The sequence below is a fragment of the Lithobates pipiens genome, unplaced genomic scaffold (genome assembly GCF_037356315.1).
Source record: "Lithobates pipiens isolate NorthernLeopardFrog02 unplaced genomic scaffold, aLitPip1_a1.2 Scaffold_28, whole genome shotgun sequence".
Classification (NCBI taxonomy): Eukaryota; Metazoa; Chordata; class Amphibia; order Anura; family Ranidae; genus Lithobates; species Lithobates pipiens.
Window position 1 is genome coordinate 101,939,006 of NW_027507789.1, and position 20,293 is coordinate 101,959,298.

General features: G+C 43.7%; 1 protein-coding gene across 4 annotated transcripts in view; it reads left to right on the top strand.

Moving 5' to 3' along the window:
* Positions 1-20,293, top strand: part of LOC143935546 (uncharacterized) — a 445,466-nt gene that overhangs the window by 17,624 nt on the left and 407,549 nt on the right. For 2 of the 4 annotated variants that reach the window (XM_077459495.1, XM_077459496.1), the window contains exon 2: positions 18,112-18,200. The exons of the other annotated variants lie outside the window; for them this stretch is intronic. The gene's annotated coding sequence lies outside the window, so the exon portion shown is untranslated. The remainder of the gene's footprint in view (positions 1-18,111; positions 18,201-20,293) is intronic. 4 annotated transcript variants of the gene reach the window in all.

Consider the following 20,293-nt stretch of genomic DNA (forward strand, 5'->3'; position numbering starts at 1 on the left):
ATGCTGCCACCACCATGTTTGACAGTGGGGATGGTGTGTTGAGGGTGATGAGCTGTGTTGCTTTTACGCCAAACATATCGCTTTGCATTGTGGGCAAAAAGTTCAATTTTGGTTTCATCTGACCAGAGCACCTTCTTCCACATGTTTGCACATGTCCACATATCCAGGTGGCTTGTGGCAAACTTTAGACGAGACTTTTTATGGATATCTTTGAGAAATGGCTTTCTTCTTGCCACTCTTCCATAAAGGCCAGATTTGTGCAGTGTACGACTGATTGTTGTCCTATGGACAGACTCTCCCACCTCAGCTGTAGTTCTCTACAGTTCATCCAGAGTGATCATGGGCCTCTTGGCTGCATCTCTGATCAGTCTTCTCCTTGTCTGAGCTGAAAGATTAGAGGGACGGCCAGGTCTTGGTAGATTTGCAGTGGTCTGATACTCCTTCCATTTCAAAATGATCGCTTGCACAGTGCTCCTTGGAATCTTTAAAGCTTGGGAAATCTTTTTGTATCCAAATCCGGCTTTAAACTTCTCCACAACAGTATTACGGACCTGCCTGGTGTGTTCCTTGGTCTTCATGATGCTCTCTGCGCTTTCAACAGAACCCTGAGACTATCACAGAGCAGGTGCATTTATACAGAGACTTGATTACACACAGGTGGATTCTATTTATCACCATCAGTCATTTAGGACAACATTGGATCATTCAGAGATCCTCGCTGAACTTCTGGAGTGAGTTTGCTGCACTGAAAGTAAAGGGGCTGAATAATTTTGCACGCACCACTTTTCAGTTTTTTATTTGCTAAAAAAGTTTAAAATATCCAATAGATTTCGTTCCACTTCACAATTGTGTCCCACTTGTTGGTGATTCTTCACAAAAAATTAAAATTTTATATCTTTGTTTGAAGCCTGAAATGTGGCAAAAGGTTGAAAAGTTCAAGGGGGCCGAATACTTTCGCAAGGCACTGTGTGTATGTATATATTGTATAAAAAATCTAAAATATATATATTTATAATTAGTATGAAGAAATGTAATAATATATACAATGCTGCGATAAAGTATTTGCCCCTTTCTGTTTTTTTTTTGTTTTGTTTTTTTTGTTTTTTTGCATATTTGTCACACTTAAATGACTCAGATCATCAAACAAATTTTATTATTACACAAAGATAACCCAAGTAAATACAAAATGCAGTTTTTAAATGATGGTTTCATTTATTAAGGCAAAAAAGCTGTCCAAACCTGCCTGGCTTTATGTGAAAAAGTAATTGCCCCCTAAACCTAATAACTGGTTGTGCCCCCCTTGGCGGCAACAACGGCAATCAAGCATTTGCGATAACAGGTTTAACCTGACGGTCTTTCACATTGCTGTGGAGCAATTTTGCCCCTCTCTTCTTTGCAGAATTGTTTTAATTCAGCCACATTGGGGGGCTTTCCAGCATGAACAGCCTGTGTAAGGTCATGATACTGCATCTGGCTTTCACTAGGCCACTCCAAAACCTAAATTATGACTTGCTTGAACCATTTGGAGGTGGAATTGCTGTTGTGTTTTGGATCATTGTCCTGCTGTATAACCCAAGTGCACTTAAGCTTGAGGTCACGAACTGATGGCCGGATATTCTCCTTTAGGATTTTCTGGTAGAGCTCAGAATTCATGGTTCCGTCAATTATGGTAAGTCGTCCAGGTCCTGAAGCTGCAAAGCAGCCCCAGACGATCACACTACCACTTAGTGATTGTGTATTGAATAGTACATAATGGGTAACAACCTTATGATGGACACTATTTAAGTGCTCCTATGGGACCACATTTTAGAACTGAAGCAGAAGGCCACGCCCTCTGAAACGCATAGTCATAGCATCCACCAAGTGTCATTTATCAAGTGGCTTCTGAGGATCACGTGCACGTGTCCTTGTGTGGAGTCTCTCTGCTTTCCAGGATCCTTGCTGAGAGCAAGAGGCTCTCGTACAGTTTGTCGGCAGCTGCTCGTGGACTATTCAGACAGATGGTCAGTTCACATCCAGCTTGGATTTCTGGACGAAGGACAGTTTTTTGCTGTATGTTTTTTTTCTTTTATTTAGCTGCTTGTTTAGTGCTTCTATTGCTGCTAAAGCCATTGAAAATTTTCATAAGCACAGTAGCAAACTTTTAAACACAAGACGGTAAAGAAAATGCTAAATCTGTTTAGTTTACAGACCTGAATGCTGATGTATTGTTTTCAATGGGAACATGCACACAGGGGCATTAAGATTCTATGCATTCAGATCCATAGCCAAAAATCTGTGTCAGCACATGTATATCCGTATAAATAAATGCAAAGGATGCAGACATCCCAACCGGCAAAACTCATTTCAGGGAGGTGGCAAGTTCATTTCAGGGAGGTCATGCTCCGTGCCGACAACCGCCCTCCCCCCCATTCATATTTAAAATACTATAATAAAATAATACTTTAAAGATAAGTACCATATTTATCGGTGTATAACCCCCCCCCCAAGTTTAGGAGGGAATTTTAAGGAAAAAAACTTACATTTAAATGCCAATCAATGCAGCCTTATCAGTGTCCATCTGCGGCCTTGTCCAGTGTCATTTGTAGCCTTGTCAGTGTCATTTGCAGCCTTGTCCAGTGTCATTTGTAGCCTTGTCCAGTGTCATTTGCAGCCTTTTCAGTGCCATTTGCAGCCTTTTCAGTGCCATTTGCAGCCTTGTCCAGTGTAATCTGCAGCCTTGTCCAGTGTCATTGCAGCCTTGTCCAGTGTCATTTGCAGCCTTGTCAGTGTCATTGCAGCCTTGTCCAGTGTAATCTGCAGCCTTGTCCAGTGTCATTGCAGCCTTGTCCAGTGTCATGTGCAGCCTTGTCGGTGACATTGCAGCCTTGTCAGTGTCACTGCAGTTTAAATATGGCCCCGCTGAGAGAATACATAGAGCCGGTCCTGTGTATCTCGGCGTCTCTCGCAGGGACTGGGCGTGACTGTGAGCAGAGCCGAGAGGAGCTGAGCGCCGCCGAAAAATACACAGAGCTGAGTGTACTCGAATAGGCTCTGCTCCTCTTGGCTCCACTCAGTCATGCCCAGTCCCTGTGTTATATCCATCATAGGGCGGGACTGGGCATAACTGTGAGCAGAGCTGAGAGGAGCCGAGCCTAGCCGAGTACATTTGGCTATGTGAATTTCGGCGGCGCTCGCTCCTCCGATCATAATCAGCGGGGATCGGTGTATAACACGCACCCACGATTTTCCCCTGATTTTAAGGGGAAAAAGGTGCGTGTTATACACCAATAAATACGGTAATAAAATAACACTTTATAAGATAATGTTGTGTCACACTTACCAACAATGCACCCTTACTGTGACCATTTGCAGCCTCATCAGTGCCAATAATGCAGCCTCACTGTGCCCATTTGCAGCCTTTTCGGTGCCCATCTATGCAGCCTCACTGTGCCCATCAATGCAGCCTCGTCAGTGCTCATCAATGTAGCATCACTGTGCCCATCAATGCAGCCTCACTGAGCCATCAATGCAGCCTCACTGTGCCCATCAGCAGCCTCATCAGTGCCAACAATGCAGCCTCTCTGGGCCCATTTGCAGCCTCTCTGTGCCCATTTGCAGCCTCATCAGTGCCAACGCTGCAGCCTCGCTGTGCAAACAATGCAGCCTCGTCAGTGCCCATCAATGAAGCCTCACTGTGCTCATCTGCAGCCTCATTTGTGTCAACAATGCAGCCTCACTGTGCCCATCTGTATCCTCATAAGTGCCCATCTGCAGCCTCACTGTGCCAACAATGCAGCCTCACTGTGCCCATCTGTATCCTCATCAGTGTGAAATTTCACAAATGTAATAACTGTTTATTGTGTGGGAGGTGTAGTAATGACAGATTTTTTGAAAATCCTGGAGTTCAGCTTTAAAGAGAAACTGTTTCTTGTCCGAGTTAATTGAGTGGCTGCGTGCCTTCTCTAAGAGACTTAAAATTAAATAGTTTTCTTAACCACTTTCAGACCGGACCATTTTGCTGGTAAATGACCAGAGGTCTTTTTACACTTTGGCACTGCGCTGCTTTAACTGGTAATTGCGCGGTCATGCAATGTTGTACCCAAACAAAATTTGCGTCCTTTTCTTCCCACAAATAGAGCTTTCTTTTGATGGTATTTGATTGCCTCTGCGATTTTTATTTTTTGCGATATAAACGTAAAAAGACCGCAAATTTTGAAAAAAAATGATATTTTCTACTTTTTGTTATTAGAAAAATCCAATAAACTCAATTTTAGTCATACATTTAGGCCAAAATGTATTCAGCCACATGTCTTTGGTAAAAAAAAAGTCAATAATTGTATATTTATTGGTTTGCGCAAAAGTTGTCACATCTACAAACTAAGGTACGTTTTCTGGAATTTACGCAGCTTTTAGTTTACGACTGCCTATCTCATTTCTTGAGGTGCTAAAATGGCAGGGCAGTACAAAACCCCCCCAAATGACCCCATTTTGGAAAGTAGACCCCCTAAGGAAATTGATAAGAGGCATGTTGAGCCCATTGAATATTTTATTTTTTTGCCTCAAGCGATTGAATAATGACAAAAAAAAAATTTTTTTTTTTTTTTACACAAAGTTGTCACTAAATGATATATTGCTCACACATGCTATGGGCGTATGTGAAATGACACCCCAAAATAAATTCTGCTGCTTCTCCTGAGTACGGGGATACCACATATGTGGGACTTTTTGGGAGCCTAGCCGCGTACGGGGCCCCGAAAACCAAGCACCGCCTTCAGGCTTTCTAAGGGCGTACATTTTTGAGTTCACTTCTCACTACCTATTACAGTTTTGAAGGCCATAAAATGCCAAGATGGCACAAAACCCCCACAAATGACCCCATTTTAGAAAGTAGACACCCCAAGCTATTTGCTGAGAGGCATGTTGAGTTCATGGAATATTTTATATTTTGCCACAAGTTGCGGGAAAATTACAAACTTTTTTTTTTTTTTTTTTTTTTCACAAAGTTGTCACTAAATGATATATTGCTCACACATGCCATGGGCATATGTGAAATGACACCCCAAAATAAATTCTGCTGCTTCTCCTGAGTACGGGGATACCACATATGTGGGACTTTTTGGGAGCCTAGCCGCGTACGGGGCCCCGAAAACCAAGCACCGCCTTCAGGCTTTCTAAGGGCGTTACAGTTTTGAAGGCCATAAAATGCCAAGATGGCACAAACCCCCCCCAAATGACCCCATTTTGGAAAGTAGACACCCCTAAATTTAGGGGTACACTAGTGAGACTAGGTAATAAATGGCGGGTGCCCTGAAACTATAAAAAAAATAACTAACCAATCAGCGTCACCTGTAACAGTTATATGGTGATCACTGGTGAAAGGGTTAACTAGGGGGCAATCAGGGGGCTTTATGCGGTAGTATATGGGGGTCCCTGGCGCTATAAAAAGCTGCGGCGAACCTAAATACCTACCTGCCTAACTAGCGTCACCTGTGACACTAATACAGCGATCAGAAAAACGATCGCTTATTAGGCTGGGTTCACACTGGAGCGATGCGGGAACGCCACGAATGCGCGGCGGGTTCCCGCATCGCATGCCTCCCGGCGGCAGTTCACACTGCCCTATGCGAACTGCTGGGAGTGTCAGTGAAATGTTACTGACACCCCCAGATCAGTTCGCATATCGCAGTGCGATCTGCAAACTCGGATCGCATGGTGTGAACACCCATGCGATCCGATTCTGCTGCGGGCCAAAAAAAGGGTCCCGTGCGAATTTGCGGCGGGTGCGGCGGGTGCGGCGAATGGCTGAACTCGAATCGCACAGAGATCGGATGTGATTTGCACTGCAGTGCGGTGCGAATCACATCCGTTCTCAAACCGCTGCAATGTGAACCCAGCCTTAGTGACACTGGCGACGGGGGGTGATCACGGGGTTAAACCTTTATTGGGGGGGTTAGGGGGGTACCTTAGAACTAAAGGGGGCTAACCCTAACTGCCCTAACAGTTATTAGTCACAAATGACACCCGCCGGGTGATCAGGGGGTTAAACCTTTATTAGGTAATAAATGGCGGGTGCCCTGAAACTATAAAAAAATAACTAACCAACCAGCGTCACCTGTAACAGTTATATGGTGATCACAGGTGAAAGGGTTAACTAGGGGGCAATCAGGGGGCTTTATGCGGTAGTATATGGGGGTCCCTGGCGCTATAAAAAGCTGCGGCGAACCTAAATACCTACCTGCCTAACTAGCGTCACCTGTGACACTAATACGGCGATCAGAAAAATGATCGCTTATTAGGCTGGGTTCACACTGGAGCGATGCGGAAACGCCACGAATGCGCGGCGGGTTCCCGCATCGCATGCCTCCCGGCGGCAGTTCACACTGCCCTATGCGAACTGCTGGGAGTGTCAGTGAAATGTTACTGACACCCCCAGATCAGTTCGCATATCGCAGTGCGATCTGCAAACTCGGATCGCATGGTGTGAACACCCATGCGATCCGATTCTGCTGCGGGCCAAAAAAAGGGTCCCGTGCGAATTTGCGGCGGGTGCGGCGGGTGTGGCGGGTGCGGCGAATGGCTGAACTCGAATCGCACAGAGATCGGATGTGATTTGCACTGCAGTGCGGTGCGAATCACATTCGTTCTCATAAACCGCTGCAATGTGAACCCAGCCTTAGTGACACTGGCGACGGGGGGTGATCACGGGGTTAAACCTTTATTGGGGGGGTTAGGGGGGTACATTAGAACTAAAGGGGGCTAACTCTAACTGCCCTAACAGTTATTACAGTCACAAATGACACCAATGCAAAAAAAAAAAAAAAAAAAAAAAAAATGACATTGGTGTCACTGTGACTGGGGGGCAGGGGTAATTGGGGGGGTGATCGGGGGGTAAAGGGGGGGTGTGAGTGTGCCTGGCATGTTCTACTGTGTGTGTAGAGTGTTGGTGCAACTTACTGATCCGCTCTCCTCCGTGTCGGAACGAAAAATACCGACACGGAGGAGAGAATACATCACTTCCTCTCCTGTGTTTACATTACAGGAGAGGAAGTGATGTCACCGGGGATTTCTATTCGTCGGGAGCGATCGCGAGGGGGTGGCCATGAATGAATGGCCGTCCCCTCGTCCGGGATCGCTCCCGTACGAATACCGACCGCCGCAGGCACCGGGCGGGGGCCCGATCGGGCCCCCGACCCGCGGGAGGCAAGGGACGTACATGTATGTCCTTATGCCTGCCCGTGCCATTGTACCGACGTACATCGGCGTGCGGCGGTCGGCAACTGGTTAAAGTGGAGTTCCACCCATAAATGGAACTTCTGATGATTGTATTCCTTCCTCCTCCAGTGCCACATTTGACACCTTTCAGGGGGGAGGGGAGAGTAATTACCTGCCAAGTCCAGGTATCTGCTCCCACTTCTGGGGAAATATTGAAAATAATGTCCAGGCCCTCCTCTGGGAGACACACAGGCCCCAGAGGACAGCAGGGACCATTCAGAAAGTGCAGCACGACTCACACATGCGCAGTAGGAAACAGGCTGTGAAGCTGTAAGGCTTCACTTCCTATTGCCCTTAGTAATAATGTCGTCACCTGCACCCGGAGCCAAGGGGCTTCAGGTGCCAACATCGCGGGCTCCCAGGACAGGTAAGTGTCATTATATTAAAAGTCAGCAGCTGCAGTATATGTAGCTGCTGACTTAAAACATTTTTTTTTTTACCCAGGTGGAACTCCGCTTTAATTTTCTAGAATCACCATTAAAATATTTGTATTTTGTGAAAATATCTCCTCTTAGGCATCTCTTTTCCAGGGAGAACAAGTTTAATGTTTGTAGTCATTCCTCAAGACTGAGGTCCGCCAGACCCACTTGGGTGGTAAGGTTGAATAAAGACATCAGTCCATCCAGTTTAGTGTGTGTGTGTCACTACCATTTCCCATACACCTGAATATTGTGTTCACTAAGAAACACATTCAAAAGTTATTTCTTTACACCACCAACTGTGGAATGGGAGTTCCACATTCTTACCGCTCTAACAGTATAGAACCCGTTACGTACTGTAAGGTTAAACCACTTTTTTGGCCAACTTGATTGAGTGGCCACAGGTCTTCTTAATACTGAACAGTTTTTCTGCCTTGCTACAATCGCCATATAAATATTTGTATTTTGTGATCATATGTCCTCTTAGGCGTCTCTTTTCCAGGGAGAACAAGTTTAATGTTTGCAGTCATTCCTCAAAACTGAGGTCCGCCAGACCCACTTTTAGCTTTGTTGCCCTTCTTTGGACTTTCTCCAGTTCCAGCACTTCCTTCTTGAGGACTGGCAACCAGAACTGGATGGTGTACTGAAGATGTGGCTGAACCAGAGTTTTGTAAAGTGGTCTTATCTCTTGAGTAAATACTACCCTTTTTAATGCATGCTAATAGTCTGCTGGTCTCCCTTAATGTTTCAAGACTTTTTTTTAAAAACGAGGAGTAGAATTTATTTAATAAAATTGCCTTCTCCCTGTCACTTGTAACAAACTTACCCTGATTATCCATTATGGTGCCAACATGCTCTGACCTCGCCTTTTTACTTTTAGTATATTTAAAAAAAAAATTTGATGGGGGTTGTACTCTCATTCACAATATGTTTCTCATGATCTATTTTAGCTGCGCTGATTGCTCTCTTACATTTCTTTTTGCATTCTTTGTGGTGTTGGAATACCAACAGTGACCGTTCGGCCTTACATTTAAAGTGACTGTAAAGGTTCTTTTGCTAAAAAACTAACAAAAATAAACATATTAGACTTAACTGCAATGGTTTTGAACAAAGAAACCCTGATCCTTGTATTCTGGGCCCCCCGCCAGCGCTCTTGGCTCCTCCTGCATTCTGAGTGCCCACATAGCAAGCCACTTGCTATGGGAACACTTATGCGGGCTCAATCCAGAGGCACATTGTGTTTGTCTATTAGAACTGCATGATTAATTGTTGTCGATTCAACCCCCCACCCTTAACCACTTGCCATCCGCATAACATACATTTATGTGGCAAAGCGTCTCTAGGGGGCGCACGCCGCCGGAGACCCAACTGTGCACTGATTGGACAGAGAGGGAGCCAACTAGCAGTTCCGGTGAATCTGATGTCCGCCGGCCATCTGCGATCATTCCCGAGAGAGGCAAAACGGCAGTCTGCCTATGTAAACAAGGCAGATTGCCGTTCTGGCAGGGGAGAAGATGGAGATCTTGAGTTTTTGCTAAACAGGAACACAGATCCCCCAGTCAGAGCAACCCCCCCTCCCCCGCAGTTAGCAAGCACTCCCAGGCAACACATTTAACCCTTTGCCCCTGATGTTAACCCCCCTTCCCTGCCAGTGTCATTAGTACAGAAAGTGAATTTTACATCCATGTAAGTCCACATGCATGTCCCTGAGCTCACACTGTCTGAATTTGGGGTCACGTACCCACACCCATACAGATGTTAGATTGGAAACAGCAGCTATGCCTGTGCAGCCATTGCATACAAATTGACTGCTGGTACAGGGATGCATGGAACACCTGTGCATTTTCTGTGCAGGTAAACATGGCCCTCCATGGGCGTACACTTTAGTATGCCACATGTGAATGATGCTTTAATAGCAATTTAGCAGGAATTTTGTAAGTTATATTGTGTTTATGTGCACTATTAATGATTTAATTAATGAATCCAGAGGTCATATGCTTTCAGGAAATATATGGTCTGGGGGGTCTTTTACAAACTCTAAAAGCTGTAAGTGAAAAATTAAAATCTCCAGATTTTTTGAGAAATTTTTGGGTATGGTTGATTTTTACCATTTTGCAAAAAGGCGCAATTTAAAATTTACAAATATTTGTTATTTATTAACTTTACAAAGGATAAGCTTTTATATTTAGCAGAGATTTAGCAGGAATTTTATAAAATTCTGTGTTTTTATATGCTAATAATGGTTTTAGTGTATTTTTAGCGACAATATTGTTTTGATAAACATTTGTGCAAATACCGTGGGGCCTAAGAAATCTGTAGCACCTTATTTTTATTCTAGATGTCATATGCTTTCAGACGATATATGGTTTGGGGGGTCTTTCACAAATTCTAAAAGCTGTAAGGCCGCGTACACACGGGCGGACTGTTCGCCCAACTTTGTCCGCTGAACAGTGTTTGGGCGGACAGTCCGCTCGTGTGTGGGCTTTCAGCGGACAGTTTCAGCGGACAGTTGGACGGACAAGGTTTTTCGGAAATTCCGAAAAACTGTCCGCTGAAACCTTGTTTCAGCGAACAGCCCGCTCGTGTGTAGGCTTGTTCGTCAAACAAAGTTGCGCGCATGCTCAGAAAGGATTTTCACGCCGAAAGCTATAATGCAGTGTATAGGACGTCGTATTTTTCGTCCCGTCGTACGTGCCGTTCACGTCATCGCGCACGGTTTCAGCAAACTGTTCGTCCGTCGTGTGTGGCCATGTCCGTCCATGCTAAGTTTGAGCGGACTGTTTGCCGAAACTGTTGGACGGACAAAGTTGGGCGAACAGTCCGCACGTGTGTACGCGGCCTAAGGGGAAAAATGAAAACCTTCAGATTTTTAGAAAAATTGGGATATTTACACTTTTGTGTACGTTCGATTTTCACCATTTCGCAAAAAGGCGCAATGTGAAAGTTACAAATATTTGTTATTTATTAACTCAATACAGTTTAAGCTTTTATATTTAGTAAGAGTTTTGTAAAATCTGCTGCTAATCATGATTTTAGTGGATTTTTATCAAAAATATTGATTTGATAAACATTTGTGCAAATATCATGGAACCTAAAAAAATCAGTATCGCCTTCTTTTTATTCTACTAGTCATGTGCTTTCAGAAAACATATGGTTTGGGGGGTATTTTACAAACTCTGAAAGCTATAAGTGAAAAATAAAAAAGCAAAGAAAAATTTTCAAAAATGGTCTGGCCACTTTGAGTGTAAAAATGGAGCACAGGGCCTGGCAGCGAAAGGGTTAAAGCAACCTTTTTTATTTTTGGTTTTTATTAAAGTGGTTAGCACTCTCACATAGCAATAAGAAGGGTCGCTGGTTTGAATCCCAACCACGACACTACCTGCCTGGAGTTTGCATGTTCTCCTTGTGCCTGCGTGGGTTTCTTCTAGGTACTCCGGTTACCTCCCACACTCCAAAGACATGCTGGTAGGTTAATTGGCTTCTGTTCAAAAATTGGCCTTAGTATATGAATGGAGACCTTGGATCGTGGGCTCCTTGAGGGCAGGGACTGATGTGAGTGTGCAATGTATAGGGATAATTGTAGACACTTGCTCAGGTTGAACTATATGGACTGGTGTCTTTATTCAACCCTACTAACTATGTAACTATATTAACCCCTTTTTAACAACACAACACGATCTCCTGCGCTCAGTAGCTTAGTCAATGTGTAAGTGGTGCAGCCAATCCTTCAGATAGAATATGGAATGTCAAAGGTCTTGCTGCCCTCCGAAAGAAACAATGGGTATCTTTAAAGCTGAAACATATAGAAAGACAACGAGGGTGCACCGACCTTGTGAATTACCAAATATAAAATTTATTTAAATAGTAAAAACAAGAGTAATACTCACAAACAAACCTTTAAAAAAGGCTTAACGTTGCTCCAAAAAAACGGAACCGTGTCTTCTAGACACCTACAACCTGAACCGGATCTTAGAAAGAACCAGATGGCATCGCAGATGGCTTACGCTGTGGTTTTGATAAAGAGGGTACTCCCTTGTAACGCGCAAGCCGTCTGTGATGCCACCTGGTTCCTCTTATTTTTTTCACCCCTTATTAACCCTTAATTTACTCTAATCAGCCGTATTACCCCCTTATTCTCCTTCTCTTTTTAATCATTTTCCTACTGTTTTTTTTTTTTTTTTATTTACTTCTATTTTATAAACTATCAATATTTAATTTTTTTTGTTTGCTTTGTTCATTAATGCTGACAGCGGAAGTGTAAACAAAAAAGTTGCTGTAGTTATCGGTAATTGGTATCGGCGAGTACTAAAAAAATTGATTGAAGCAAAGTGTATTATGTCTTATTTTATTGCCATCTTGTTTGATAACCTAATGTTCAGGGGTTGTAAATCTTTAAAATATAAAAGTTGGGTAAGTTTAGAGGCTGTCGAGGTCTACGCCATCTGCATATCTAACCTGCTATGGCTCCCAGCCTCCACACGAGGCTCTGTAACTAACCCTATAACCCTCCATACACTTAGACTCTGGGACAGATTGAGGACCCCATTCAAACTATGCTCTTCACATTTTCCACTCCTCTCCTTTTTAGGCCACCCCCATTTCTATCCCGCCTTCTCTGAACCTCTGTCATTTCAAGCATGGGCCCGTGCGGGACTGAGTCGCATTTGTGATTTGATAGAAGGTAACTGTAATGTCGTTTTCCTCGCTTCAAGCCCGGGCGCAACTCCCTTCTAGAGAGTGCTTCCGATATCTACAAATCTCCCATTTTTTACAGTCAACTATGGACCCCGGTTCTGAACTGAACTCCATGTCCGTATTCGAGGAAATATGCGACTCAGACCCCCACGCCCCAGGTGTCATATCCCGCCTTTACTCTCACCTTACTTCCCTTCCGACCGCTATCCCACATTATGCACACCATTGGGCCAATGACCTTTCTATGGAGCTGGACTCTGAAGATTGGGCCAAAATTTGGGATAATACTAGAATATCCACCATAGTGGATAAGATTCCTCGTCACATTAGAATATGGCAACCCTGGATCGATCATTTCCTACCCCCAAATTTCGATGACCACCTAATGGCACCATGATCTGCATTACCGTACCAAAGGCCAAAAAGTACACCAATGTGGGCCCATGTGGGCGGCCCGGCCTTCTCCTTTCCTCCTTCTTTTTGTCTTCTTCCCAATCTTTACTTATCCTAACTAGCTTTCTTCCCTCCTTTTACTTCCTTCTTCCCTCTCCTAATGCCCCCCACTTTAACTACACTTATGGTTGACATGTGCGTTTACCCCTAAGTAGGGATGAGCTTCGAGTTCGAGTCGAACTCATGTTCTACTCGAACATTGCCTGTTCGCCTGTTCAGCGAACAGTGAACAATTTGGGCTGTTCGCAGCAAATTCGAAAAGCCGGAACACCCTATACAAGTCTATGGGAGAAATCTAAAGTGCTCATTTTAAAGGGTACACTCAATGAGTGTTCTCTGTATTAGCCGACAATTCATTCATTGATTAAAAAAAAAAAAAAAAGCGTGGGGGTTCCCCTAAATTCAATTACCAGGCCCTTCAGGTCTGACATGGATATTAAGGGGAACCCCGTGTCAAATTTAAAAAAAATATTGACGTGGGGGTCCCCCCAAATATCCATACCAGACCCTTCAGGTCTGATATGGATATTAAGGGGAACCCCGCATCAAATTTAAAAAAAAAATTGACGTGGGGGTCCCCCTAAAAATCCATATCAGACCCTTTATCCGAGCACGCAACCTGGCAGGCCGCAGGAAAAGAGGGGGGGGACGAGAGAGCGGCCCCCCCTCCCTCCTGAACCGTACCAGGCCACATACCCTCAACATTGGGAGGATGCTTTGGGGGTCTGTGACCCCTCAAAGCACCTTGTCCCCATGTTGATAAGGACAAGGGCCTCATCCTCACAACCCTGGCCGTTGGTTGTGAGGGTCTGCGGGCGGGGGGCTTATCAGAATCTGGAAGCCCCCTTTAACAAGGGGACCCCCAGATCCCGGCCCCCCCCTGTTTGAAATGGTAAGGGGGTACAAAAGTACCCCTACCATTTCACAAAGAAAGTGTCAAAATGGTTAAATAAGACAAACACACTTTTGAAAAATTCCTTTATTAAAAATGAAAAAAAAAAAAAAAAAAAAAAGATTCCAGCGATGCTAATCCACTCTTGCTATCCAGCGACGGATCTCCGGGGTCCAGCGATGGATGATCATATCCAGCGACGGGGGAATCTCTCAGTCCAGCGCTGTCCATACATCCTTCTTCTGTCTCCTCTCCGGAGACACTGCAGAGAGCACAGCGCTGACGTTTCTTATATTGGGAGGGCGGGGCCACCCGTCACCTGACCCCGCCCCTCTGACGCTGGAGAGGGAAGCCAGGGGTTCCCCAGTGACGTGTGGGTGACCCCGCCCCCTCTGATGTAACGGAAACCTGCGTTACATCAGAGGGGGCGGGGTCACCCACACGTCACTGGGGAACCCCTGGCTTCCCTCTGCAGCGTCAGAGGGGCGGGGTCAGGTGACGGGTGGCTCCGCCCTCCCAATATAAGAAACGTCAGCGCTGTGCTCTCTGCAGTGTCTCCGGAGAGGAGACAGAAGAAGGATGTATGGACAGCGCTGGACTGAGAGATTCCCCCGTCGCTGGATATGATCATCCATCGCTGGACCCCGGAGATCCGTCGCTGGATAGCAAGAGTGGATTAGCACCGCTGGAATCTTTTTTTTTTTTTTTTTTTTCATTTTTAATAAAGGAATTTTTCAAAAGTGTGTTTGTCTTATTTAACCATTTTGACACTTTCTTTGTGAAATGGTAGGGGTACTTTTGTACCCCCTTACCATTTCAAACAGGGGGGGGCGGGATCTGGGGGTCCCCTTGTTAAAGGGGGCTTCCAGATTCTGATAAGCCCCCCCGCCCGCAGACCCTCACAACCAACGGCCAGGGTTGTGAGGATGAGGCCCTTGTCCTTATCAACATGGGGACAAGGTGCTTTGAGGGGTCACAGACCCCCAAAGCATCCTCCCAATGTTGAGGGTATGTGGCCTGGTACGGTTCAGGAGGGAGGGGGGGCGCTCTCTCGTCCCCCCCTCTTTTCCTGCGGCCTGCCAGGTTGCGTGCTCGGATAAAGGGTCTGATATGGATTTTTAGGGGGACCCCCACGTCAATTCTTTTTAAAAATTTGATGCGGGGTTCCCCTTAATATCCATATCAGACCTGAAGGGCCTGGTAATTGAATTTAGGGGAACCCCCACGCTTTTTTTTTTTTTTTTATCAATGAATGAATGAATTGTCGGCTTATACAGAGAACACTCATTGAGTGTTCTCTGTATTATGGAGACCCGACAATTTAGCCGCAAGTGATTTTAAAAGACTTTTTTTCCTGCACAAATGACACTTTGTGCAGCGACAGTTCTAAGCACCAGAAACATGCGCCCCTTCACAGGCATACTATAGATACCCCCCAGCTACGAAATTTAAAGGAATATTACACTTTTATTGTTTCACTTTAATCATTATTAAAATCACTGCTCCTGAAAAAACGTCAGTTTTTAAAACTTTTTTTTGCATTGATCCATGTCCCCTGGGGCAGGACCCGGGTCCCCAAACACTTTTTAGGACAGTAACTTGCATATTACCCTTTAAAATGAGCACTTTAGATTGTGAACGTTGGAGTCCCATAGACTTTAATAGGGTTCTAAAGTTCACACGAAGTTTAGGTCTGTTCGCAGGTTCTGGTGCGAACCGAACAGGGGGGTGTTCGGCTCATCCCTACCCCTAAGGTTAAGCTCACCTGATCCTCCCAACTGAACATTGGAACTCCTCTGTTCTTTACAGTTTACCTCGGTTGAGGCTCTAGCCTCCTATTGTTCGTATTTTACAAATGTTCACAGTTACGAGAAATGAGCAGGTTAATTGTGCTTTGATCCATATTTTTCTCCTGTCATGCATATGTAAATCTTTTACCGTCGAACTAACGTGTCTGTGCATATCGCATTAAGCTACACCTATGTCGCATTCTTTCTGTACTGTACCTGTTACTAATAAAATTTTTGAAAATAAAATAAAAAAGTTCTTCGGAATCATGAGAGAATTGAGATCTTTATTCTAAGCAAAAAAATGAGCGATTCTCATTTTATCCAGAATCGTGCAGCACAATAGTGTCTATTGAAATTGCCATTTCTATCCCAATGTACTTTTCTTTCACTTACCTTATCCACAGGAGGTTTAAAATCGATTTCCAGATTCCATCACTTCCTCAGCTTTCGCTTCCTGTTAGGTCATTTCCCAGCAGGTTACACTTCCTTGTTGCATTACAGAAGAGGGTTTGATAGGGTCTGTTCATCACTTTGAACCTACAGCTGTAGTTCAAGGACCTGTCTGATTTGATACAAATTGAATGGATTGTTCAGGTGTGCCCGCCTATTCCATAGTTCTGGTAAATCTAAAGGAAATTGTACAATCAGATTGCATAGTGTATGGCAATCTTTATACAAGTACATAGGAGGTAGTGGACAGAAACACTCAGTTGTCAGTCCTCATTCACATCTCCATGTAACAAAAACTCACATTCCCGCATGTGTTTGTTTTGGTTGCTTTGGAGCATTTTCACTCATCACGCATAGGGTAGCTCATTCACTTGAATGGGCTGCCCTACACGCAACAATCACCCCAGAGAAGCTACAGAACTTTTTTTGGAGCGTAGCATGGTGCATTACCACATTTTTGGTGCGTTTGCTGCACTTAGGAAACATTTTAATATATAATGACAACACAAACACGATGCACATTTGCAGAGTTTCTGAAACGCACAGCAAAGCGCAAATTTTCTGTGCAGTTTGCCACACATTTGGAAAGACACATGTGATTGGAGCCTCATTGTTCTTGTGTAAACACACACCAACTTCACTTTCAGGCCCTATTTACACCTAGATTAGACGTTTTTCCAGTGACACACACAGGGCAGCCCTTTGATTGCAATGGGCTGCGCTACACGTGGAATGTAAACATCCCTTGTGACAGTAATAGGCATGTGAGAGATTGGAGAGATTGGGGGTCTATAAGACCCCAAACCCCTCCTCTGCATTTCAAAGTAGATGAATACTTTATTTTTTTTTAAACTGGAGCCTTTAAGAAGCCAGTAATCTGGGAAGTGATGTCATGACATTGCTTCCGGATTACTGGATCCGAGACCCGAATGAAGCATCTGCTTTGTTCAGGTCTTCGGCCAGTCGGCGGATGGGCCGACTGGTTGGTCGGGCTTCCCGGTGGGACAGGAGAGCCTGAATCATAGCAGGGCAACTGATTGTCATTTGGGGGGGTGTAGACTTTTCACAGCTGTAATTTTCTATAAAACTATCTGTACATTTTTAATTCCCAGAATATTTAGCTGCAAAAGACAGATATGTTAAAAAAAGGATTGACTGTGTCATGGAATCAGGGATGTCTAATGCCCTGTACACACGGTCGGAAAATCCGATCATGTGTGGGCTCTATCAGACTTTTTCTGTCAGAAATTCCAACAGAAAAAATTTGAGAGCAGGATCTAAAATTTTCCGACAAAAAAATATGATCGGACTTTTTCTGATCGTTTGTAGAGAATTTTTACGGACAAAGTGCCACGCATGCTCAGATCCAATTACGAGACCAAAGCTAGAGTAGTCCCGTCATACGCAACGAATGTCACTACGTTCCAAACGATCGGATTTTCCGACACCTTTGTCCAACCGTGTGTATGCAACACCAGTTTCGGGCCAAAATCTGTCGGAAAAAATCAGACGATTTTGTGGTCAGAACGTCCGACCGCATAATGCCTAGGATACTGCCTAGGATGCCTAGGATACTGTACAGGGCATAATGCCTAGGATACTTACACCATGAGCGAGTTAATGGAATCTACTTGAACTACATCAAATTCGGCCACAATATGGTCTATCCCAAGTGAAGAAAGTTTTGCTTAGGATACACACAGGAAAATAGAGCTGTGGATTATGAAATTCTATGCAAAAGCACAGATGACATAGATGACAAGATGGCATAGAAAAAAATATTGTAAAAAAAGTAACATGGAAAAGAAATGAAACAACATAAAAGGACACTGGGTGGCAGCAGAGACCGCATTCTTATGATAAGGGTATCTGCTTCATCAAATTGTGTGGCTAAGAGTGGACTTGGAACAAGTTTACAATCATTGAGTGTTTGTATTTGATCAATTGTTATAAACAAAGTATAATAACATCTCTTTTTATGGTGCATTAACAGCACTAAAAGTTCTGATTAAAATGACCCTGCCACTAGGCAAAAGTAACTTAAGGTGACACTAAACTCTGGTATAAAAAATGCTGTTGAAGTATTCTTAATTCAGAAAAGTGCCTTCTATTGCTTTGGCCTTCCTCCAAATCTCCAAACCATTTATTTATATTGCAGCTCTGATCCAACAGCCTGTTAGAGTGTTCTTCTCTGTGTTCCTACTGCAAATAAGAACATAGCCACCCTTGTACAGCGGGCAGCCTTCTGTGAGTACACTGTGTATAGTTACAATGGTGACATTTGATTGTTTGTCAGTACACTTATGAGTATATATGTGCCTTTGCTTAGGATAACCTCCGCCCGTTAACCACGCAAATAAAAGGCGCTTAGCATTAAAGAATATGCTTTCTACCTGGGAGTTGTGGAATTTAAGCAGCTGTTCTAAAAGGTATTAAATCAATAAAACCGCTAAAAGGTATTAAATCAATAAAACCACTAAAAAACATTAAACAAAAATCTGCGAGGTGGATGGATAAATCAATTCACCCGTAGAAAAAACAGCGCATAATATTCAAATAGAAGAAAAGAAATTATATACAAATTGCGCTAGTGCAACCTATTGTTCTATGGAAAGAATATTTCTATCTTCCCAAATGTAACCATACAATCACAATATTGTCCATGAACACTGTCCATATATCTAAATTGTACTGAGTACTTAGGATAGTTTCAGGAAACAAATTGAAACAGGATATCTATTTCAGTCCATCCACAGACAATAAAATTAATAGCCAAAACAAAAACAGAATGTCCTGGTATAAATCAAGAGGAGTGTACGATGCAATCCTCCCTTAATATGAAAAAACAGTGATCACGAATTTGCTGGGGTACAATCTCAAGACTGGGGTGGCCCCCCCTTAGTAATGCTCTTACCAGATATGCCTGGTTACATAGGCTCTTCGAAAATACTCCTCATCCGCTCGATTTCATCCGGTTCGTCTGCACTAGGTAATACACGGTCGGATGTGCTTAGATACGCGGGCTCTCAGATGTTCCTCATCGGCTGGATCCCATCCACTGCATACACGATCGGATGTGCTTGGTTACACGGGCTCTCAGATGTTACTCATCGGCTGGATCCCATCCACTGCATAAGTGCCGGGTGATTCAAGATCTCCGAAAGAAGCAATTACGGGAAACAAACATAGCGTAATACTGTCTTATGAAAACACAATTTATTTAAATAAAAATGTTGCACTCACACAAAGTTAATTCTTTAAAGCATTGGTTCACTCAGCGTGCATAGTTCTTAATCACAGTCTCAGGGGAAATAATAGCATCAGCCGCTAATGGCCGTCACCACTTAGTAGTTCACGGTTAAAGCTGTGCGACTCTTCCTCCCTCCTGTCAGTTCCTCTATGCTGCGAACGTGTGCTACCACCCTGACGCGTTTCGTCGTATTGACATCATCTGAGGGTGGGGGCAATCAGTCCTGACTACACTTAAATACGTGCGGTATTAACCCTTCGTGAACATGTATAAATGTATAGCGGTTAATCTATCTATATTATGTACGTTGCTCTCTTTGACAGAATACCTGTCATAGGCTTTCATAAACGATGTTTTTAAGGGAACCATTTCATTACACAGAAAAAATTTTAACAAACGAAATATTAAGAATTGGAAGAATTCAAAAAATAAATTGAAAAATATATAAGTTTAAAAAATCCCGGAAATTAGATTAAAACCTCAGGAGAGATGAAAACAAAATTACAGATAAAAACCACAAACGATCTTATTACCCTCACACACTCTACCAATATGGCCATGTCAGATTTCTGATAATGTACTGATATGCTAACAATCATGATGTTTACAAAATCCGGCGCATATATCCCAATCACTTGTGTTTCTTTAAACGAGGGGATTCCCGTCACGTTGATCTAGATACTTCAAGTTTAAACGATAAACTTTATTATACAGGAGATGTATAAAGAAAAAGGATTCGCAACCTTTTATGGCCTGTCTCCTATTTTTTCTGATAATAAGATCAAGCAACAGCCTCAACTGACACTGACTTATATTACCAAGCTCTTCATGCAGAAAGAGGCGAGCCGTCCATCACGAGCCTCCCATTAAAACCATCGCTGATACGATGAGTGGGTTATACACGGTACAATCTCTGTGATGCGACGGGAATTTTTTATGACTATTATTGGCTACTTCCAGTGCCGCTATCCTCAATCTACCTTACATGCGACGTTGTGGCTTATGTATTGTACATGTATATGTGGCATTATATATTTATGTGGCTAAGATATAATATATTTAAAATTCTAATTAAACAAACTTGCTGCCT